Source organism: Oryctolagus cuniculus, chromosome 2 (genome assembly GCF_964237555.1).
Source record: "Oryctolagus cuniculus chromosome 2, mOryCun1.1, whole genome shotgun sequence".
NCBI classification, from domain to species: Eukaryota; Metazoa; Chordata; class Mammalia; order Lagomorpha; family Leporidae; genus Oryctolagus; species Oryctolagus cuniculus.
This window is the reverse complement of record NC_091433.1, coordinates 182743297-182751907: the sequence shown is the minus strand read 5'-3', so window position 1 is coordinate 182751907 and position 8611 is coordinate 182743297.

The following is an 8611-nucleotide window of genomic DNA, read 5'->3' as shown; positions in this document are numbered from 1 at the left end:
TACTCTCCCTCTCTCTCTCTACCTGCCTCTCAAACAAATGAATAAATATTTTTAAGACAACTAGGTGTAACAGCCTAGTTGGATTGAAATGTAAAATAAATGTAAAATTAGTCATCAGAGAGAGAATGAGGAGATAAAAGCTTTCTGGGCTTCTGGAACAAAGCACTGTAAACTGGGTGCCTTAAACAATGGGAATTTATGGTCCCAGAGCTCTGGAGGCTGGAAATCCAAGGTCTCAGCAAGATGGATTCCTTCTTGGGGCTTTAAGGGAAAAATCTGTCCATGCCTTTCTCCTGGCTTCTGGTGCTTTCTGGCTATCTTTGGTGTTACTCAGCTTCTTATGTGTCACCTTGGTATTCCTCCATCCTCCCGTGATGATCACCCTGTGAACACACGTGTGTCCACAATTCCGCTTCTTATAGACACTGGTCATATTGGACTAGGGCCCTAGGACCTCATCTCCACCACATACATCTACAAGGACTCCATTTCCAAATGAGTCCCCTCCTGAACTTGACAAGGTAGGGGCACAATTCAACTCATCACAATAGACAAGCGGATTTACTTTGGAGTGACAGAAATGTTCTGAAAATAGACAAAGGGGGCAATTGCACAATGTAGTAAATATACTAAATGCCTCAGAATTGTTCACTTTAAAATGATCATTTTGGGAGACAGCATTGTGGTGCTGCTGGTTAAGCCACCACTTGTGACACCAGCATCCCATATGGGCATGTACTTGAGTCCTGGCTGCTCCACTGACCCAGTGCCCTATTAATGGACCTAGGAAAGCAGAGGAAGATGACAAAGGCTTTGGGCCCCTTTCATCCATGTAGGAGACCCAGTTGGAGTTCCTGGGTCCTGGCTTTGGCCTGGCCCAGCCCTGGCCATTGCAGACATTTGAAGAGAGAACTAGTAGATGGAAGATCTCTCTCTGTCTCTCCCTCTCTGTCTGTAATGCTGCCTTTCAAATAAATAAATCTTTAAAAATAATAATAATTTTAAAAGCAAAATGGTCATTTCATAGTGTGAGAATTTCATCTCAATAGATCATTTGAAAAGAAGGAAGACAGTGATGTTTGAGATGGGACTTGAATGAATAGAAGGGTGGCATTGAAGAGACAGAGGTGTTGCAGGTGAAGACACAGCATAGGCAAATATGTGGAGGAAAGACAAGAAGCAAGCGGAATGACACTGTCCAATCCCAATACTTAACACTGGAAGCAAATGCCATTCACTGAGCAAGTTAAGGGTACCAATCCCCAGCTGAGGAGCCATTGCATCATCTAACTTACATTCCCCAAGGGGCTGCTGCTGGCCTGGTGCTCCAGGAAACAGATACCTGCACATGTGCACCTGTTGGTATCTTGGTTCAGCTGTGGCTCCCTCCTCAGCAAAACTGAAAGAGCTTCTTTTCACTTCTTTTCACTTTTGGACAAAGCCCCAAAAGAAAATTGAAATCTATGTAATGTGTAAACTGCACAGCAAAAAAACTTATGAGACTAGGAGTACAGTAAACTAGATTCCATAGTCACCATAAAATGCAAAAGTTTAAATTTTTAAATAATCTACCCCAGTGCTACTCAAAGTAGCCACCTCAGGAACTGCTCATTACTATCAGTTTACTACAAGATAAGAATATTGTGCCAGAAGTTAAATCAATATACTGCTTCCTTCATCGAGGAAGTCCTATCATGAAAAATTAAAATGTTAGTTGCACTACAGAGTGTGCTGGGTGACAGCTAATTTACGTTCTGGCACAAGCTCCTATCTCACTGCAGACAAACAGCAGCTGGTTCCCGCAGCAGCCATGGTCTGCAGATCACACCGCGAGTGGCACTGACCTAAATCATCCTAGAAAATCCCTTCAAGAGCCCATAAAGTACAGTATTTATAGTTTTGTGTATACATGCACATTTCAGTTAGAGAAACGTTAATCTAAACTAAAGAGAAGAACAAAGGGAGCGTGACTATACCAAGTTCTGGAGCATTTGGTGACGTTCAGAAACTGGAAGCCATTCAAATGCCCATCAACAGCAGAACAAATAAAGCGTGATCCTCAGGCATGCATAGAACAGTGATAAAATGAATGGACTACTGAACATGCAGGAATGCAGATAATAAATCTCACAAACACAGTGCTACATAAGAGAAGGCAGGCACAAAGGGCACAAACAGCATGCTCCTATTTATACAAAATTCAAAATGAGCCAAACAAATCTATCACAGTAAAAGTCAGGACAGCGGTCCCGTTTGTGGGGAGGTGGTGCCAGGATGGGTCTAAGGGGCCTCCCGTAGGGCTTGTGATGTCCTTTTCTTACTCTAGGTGTTAGTGGACAGGAATATTCCCTCCTAAAAATTCATCAAATCACATGCGTATGATGTGCATTTCTGTGGCATGTTCTACTTCAATTAAAAGTTTTCAAAACACTCTGTCATTAAGACAGCCATCGCCATCCTGCAGGGAATCACAAGTTGTATAGCAAGCACCTGCCTCTCTAACAGAGTCTTCTCATTCTATCTGTATTTTAAGGTTCTGACCTTGATGCTTGTTCATAGAATGGTTTGGTGTGGTGAGGTCTGAAGGCAGCAGTCACACCCTAAATTGTGACTAACTTATAAAGTTAGCATATAACATAAGTGCACATAAAATGAGCCCACCATATGCAATTTGAGTCCAGGTAAATTTGTTCATATGCACACATGTATGTATATACAAGATTAGTTCAGAAAGTTCATGAAAAAAAATAGCATGTGAAAAAAAATTGAGATCATACATAGTATTTTCATTAAGTACATTTTCCATGAAGTTGTTGAAGACTGGCCTTGTCATATATAGTGGGACTTTGGAAATAACATTTCCGTATTCCCAGACACCTGCCACAATCTACCAACACACAAATGCAGACAGGCTTCAGCAAGGTCCTGGCTCTCCCCTCTATTACATTTTTGAGATCTCATATTTTCCATGCCCTATCATCCCACAGCAGTTAACAACCTTTCTGACTTTCACTGGAGTTTTATCTCTCATTTGACAAGAGAGAAGTTTTCCCACTGGTTGGAGCATTCCCTCATAAAGCCTCCCAAATTCCTGTTCCCTTTCCCAGATAAAGTATATGATGGACTCGTCTACATCATAGACTAGAGCCAGTGCTAAGCTCAACAGTTACCTCCTTAAATTTTTTCAAAGCTTCTATGTGTTGGCTAAGTTGGAACTGATGTGTATAGCTGTGCAAGTTGGGGGCATGGCATCATTCCAGGAGTGGCAGGTATGCCCCCTCCTCACACTGTCACATGTATACACACACACACACACACACACACACAGAGTTTTTACTTCACCTAGATTTACAGTATTATGAGAAGGAAGCAGAGTAGAGCAGTGTGCATGAAAATATGGGTATGGGAGGCCAGCTCACCTGTCTGACCAAATGGATCAGGGTCCAATTCAGTGAGTCCCACTCAAACCATTTGTTCAACAAGATTATAAATGCTCACAGGCCCTGTGTCACTAGGCAAAGCCGTAATGATGACATCCAAAAGAGCATGCTGTGATTCCCAGGAGACACTGGCCTTACTCACTAATTATAGGCCACACCTAACAACCTGGCAGAGAGGAGACGCCATCTCTCTCAGCCCAGGCCTGGCCCTCCTCTTTGATTCTGCTATTCCTCCGCCATCTTGGAAATCCTCTGTCCCCTCAGAATCCATGCAGGTCCTTGTCCCACTTTTGTCTCGTGCTGATCCATGTGCCTGATCAAACCATTGGACAGAACTCTCAGTCTCTCTGTCATTTTTCTGAGCACAGTTTCGAACAAACAAAGCCTTTCCATCTCTTCTATCCAGCCAATTACCCAGCACTCATATTGTTCCAGAAGTCTGTATTGAGAGCCTAATTCCTGTTATCCAGAGCCAAATGGGCCAAGGAAGTCCACAGGTGTGGCCCTCCTCTGGTGCACATCCATTATACTCAAGCCCCTGCAAGAAAAGCTTCTGGGATTCTACTGCCTAAAACTCTCTCACCCACCCCCCAGAACCCCATTCCCAGACTTGTGCCCCTCTCACACCTCAGATATGTCCACCTGGAGTCAACTGCTGCCTTTTCTATACAGTCCTATCATTTACACAATTATATCATTAGCTTTTCCCTTATAGGGAAAGAAAGTTGAGGATGACCAAATTAGAAACCCCAGAGTCTTCTCGGACCCCATACCCTAATACCCCATTGATCCTACTTCAGTTCTGCCCATCCCAATGCCACTATCTTCTTGGATCTGCTTCTCTCTTGCCCAGAATACAGGAGCCCACACGCAGGTGACTTACAGGATCTCCCACACTGGTATGGGAACACTGTGCAGGGAGCAGGACTGGTACAGTTGTAAAAGTGGATCCACTACATTCACCAAAATCTCTTCTGCTGCATTCTTGGCCTAACAAAAGGAGATGACACTGCCCACTACCACACTGCCAGAAGGATTCTCCTGCACCACCAATCTTTGTTCTGACCAAGAGGACCACAGAGGCAGGAACCATGTCTCAGCCACTTCTGGCTTCTCCAGTGCTCAGTGTCTGGCACCGAGGAAGAAGTTCCATGCATGTGGAATTGAATTATTAGCCACAGTCCAGCATGTTTTCAGCAGCATGAGGGTGAAGTCCTGAAGAGCTCTCTCTTACATGCTGGAAACCCAGAGAAAGCTTTTGGCTTTCTCCTAGCAAGATAACAGCCCTTAACTCTGAAGGCAACATTCCTTGTGTATCAACACTGCCAATTTAAGTGAGCCAAGGAAAGGTGCTTCCAGACTGTGGAAGGGCCACGAGGGTCAGGTGCCAACTGCAGCAGGTGGTTCACCCGCAGCCATGACCATGCACCTCATCAGTGCCAAACCATCTGCTCCCACTGAACCAACTCAGAATTCCAGGTCGCCTGTTTGTTCAGTGATGCCAGATCCCAAAATTCCCACCAGCTCCAAAGCTGCCTGCCAATCATGACTCCAGTCTTGGGCTTTCCTACAGACACTAAGCTGTATGTGTCTTATTCAGTGATGTTTATAGCTCAAGTTCCAGAGACAACTTGGAAGCCTCTCAGGCTGTAATCTACTTAAGACAAAAATCTATGACATCTCCTTGAATTCCTGCAGGTTCCCTAAGGACATTCCAACCTGTACTTTTGAATATTTGATTTCCCTGCATGTTGTATGCACAGGTAAGAGATTGAAAAGGTAGTCCAGACACACTAAAATTCAAAACATATTATGGAATCCCTCTCTTCAGGTTGATTCCAGCAGTACAAGCCAAGCACTGAGAGATCTGCAGAGGAATTAAAGCTTGCTCGTCTACTCAGCCTTTCCCTAGACATGGTGTGACCATGGCCAATTTCTCAGCCCATAGCAAAGACATTTCCTTCAGTGCCCAGGACTCCTGAGCTCAGTCCTCCTTGACCACATGGCAAATAGCAGGGGTCCAAACTGAAGCCTGTGTGGGTATCCAGACATGTTCAGGGCAGAATTCCCAGAAATCTAACTTCATTAAAACTGAAATGCCTTCAGGGAAAGAATGAGTCCTAAGACAAGACTCACTAATGGAGACCTAGATATAAGGTTTCCTCCCTTTTGAGAGCACCTGGGTTCAGTTAGATGTCCTCTGAAGTACTCCCACCACACCTTGCACTCTGACACCCTGTGGGCCTCACCCTCACTACATAGCACTCCCCTGCAGAGAAGGCTTGCATCTGCCTGGCTCATCGAGCCCCTCCAGTGCCTACATGCTGACACACGCTGCATATCTGAGTAACGACATGGTGAGGAATACAAATCGCTCCCAGCTCTCCTCCCATCCTCCAGAGCCAGAGCCGTGGGGAGAAGGCCAAGGCTCACAGATTAACCAGGTGAGCCTCAGATCACCCCATGCATCAAAATCCAGGAATAGAGGACTCTCAGAGGAAAACAGTGTTGTGGATGGGAGGTGTGTGGTTTCTCAAACCTTTTGTGCCTGTACATTCCACCTTCCCATCCAGATGGGAGACTTCCTGGTAGGAAAAAGTGCCTTCCTCCTTAGACCACTCCAAGGGAGCAATACACACACAGCACCACAAAGATCAATCAACACGATGCAAGATGGAGCTCATTTGGGACTGTTGCATGCAGGCTTCATGGGGGCAGTGTCCTGGAAACCTCATGAACTTCTTTAGGGAACACAGATCCTGACCTCCCATCAGTGGAACACCCACCCACACATACACACACACTAAACAGAATACAGTCATGCATCTCTTAATGATAGGGATACATTCTCAGAAATTCTTCATTAGGCTGCTTTGTTACTGTGCAAACATCCTTGAAGGTGCAGCTTGCACAGACTACTATCGCTGTGATGTCACTAGGGAATGCATTCTCATGCATCACATGACTGTGTACATAACCTCCTGTCTGACATATATAACGCAAGTGTTGCTGTAGGCGCCATGCCCCCGGTCCAGCCCACAAGTTCCTGTTTCTCTTATTCTCCAAGCCTCGTGCCCACACCTGTCTGCATTCATGCTTCCCGATTTCTTGCAGTGTGTGTTCAGGGTCAGAATCACTATCTTGGGAGGGTGGCAGTATCTGGAAGAGGAGGATTTGCTCAAAGACCTGACTCTCCTGTTCAAATGGGGAGCAAAACTCCCACAAGGAGCAGCTCCCCCTAACTGGGTCTCCTGATAAGGCCCTCAGTGTGGACCAAATGGCAGCCCCTGCCCTTTGATTCCCTGCCCCCTCTTACCAACACCTGATAGCAATGTTCCCACTTCATTCCCATCTGATAGTAATGTTCCCACTAAACCCACACCCCCTTAAGGGGTCAATGCAGTGCTGGCCACAACCTCTCCAGGAAGCTTTTTGTGACCACTGCCTTCCAAATACACAGACAGAGCGAGACCCACACAATGCAGATATTACACTGCAAACATGCCATATTCACACTGTACAAGAACACATACTCTAAACGCACTGCACAACCATATGCACACCACACACTGTGTATACACATTACACATGCAATATACACAGTACAGATACCACATAAGCCACACACATGACACACATATGACACACACCCCACAAATAGCATGCACACACTGCATGCCACACACACATATCCCCGTGGGCAACACTGATAGCCCTTGCTTCTGGAAGCCAACAGTGCTGACTTCCTGCTCTCCAGATACCATGGTATCTACACAGCACCTGGGGCACATGGCAGCCCTCTCTTTCCCCGCCTGAGCTCTGAGCACACCTGCTCTGTGGTGGGCTTGCCCCGCCTCCCCAGTGAAACAGCAGGTGCTAGGGGGCTTTGGGTAGAGCCTGAATGAATCAGGGCTCCTAGGAAAGAGTCATCTGCATAGAGGGTGACATGCATGACACTCAGACCAAGACTGGCCCAGCTGCCCGACAGTGCTTCATAAGCCAGCAAGAGACAGATTCTTTAAAACAAACAAGAAGCCACCCCTGGACTGGGAGCAGCAGACTAGTACTAACCAGGCTCTGTCATGAACTCTCCGAATCGTCTTAGTTGTCCATCCCACAAAATGGGGATCTTTCTTTCCCAGGCGCCCCACAGATTGGGCATGAGTACCCATGGAGACAAGGAGCAACTGAGAACCCAGAAAGGTTAAAGGGCCAGGCCGTGGAAGGCTCCCTGGGAGGGACTTTGTGCCCTCCTCGGCCCCCACGAGGTAACAACATAGATGCCACCGACTGTACTTACTTCTCCATCCAGTTCCAAGGATGTGGTTCCCCAGCACCGTAAGGATAGAGAACAGGAAGCTCCTTTTTCCCTGGGGGTACCAAACTGGGCTTAGGGCCAATCTACTTTTATTGAATGTTAGAATCAAAAAGCCCAGGACCCTGACACTCCTTGTAACAGCATCAAAACTGAAACAATGTTAACCCCAAAAACCTCTTTCACTCCCACCATCTGCAGACATAACTCATTCAGGCCATGAGATGTCTGCATGTCCCTGAACAAGAATCACAGGTCTCCTGCCTCTCTTGAGCCCTCACAGTGACCCAGAGCCCCAGATACAGTCTCAGCTCCCAGAGTCTTGGCAGGGGCTGACCGTGGTCTCCCCACTTGGGGTTGGGTGCTGTCCTGAGTGACATCTAATCGCCAGTGTGCTTGATCCTGCAACAACCCCCGAATGTGAGGCTGATTAAAGAGGGTTACGTGAATTGCCGAATTAAGCCGTCCAAAATTGGATAAAGCGATTGCGAAATCTGTTTTGAGTCAACCTACCCATGTCTCATTGCAGGAAAATGTCTCGGTAAGAGTTCACGGAGAAAAAATCCCCAGCAACTCGTTGTTGGCTGACCTTCCTGGGCTCCTAATATTTAGTTCCCCAAAAGGCATCTTAGCCATGTAATTTCCAATATGGGAACAATTTGAGTTGCAATTAGGCAAATCTCAGAAGGTTCTGCCACTGATTTGTTCATTCTCTCAATATTATTCTATAGGACACACTAAAATACTGCACCAGGTTCACGCAGAGGACAATTAGGAGCACTGCATGGTGGGTTGCAGAGGCTGGGTGCACACATCGCTGCACGGTACTGGGATGGCTCAGCCTCTGCAGCCGGGC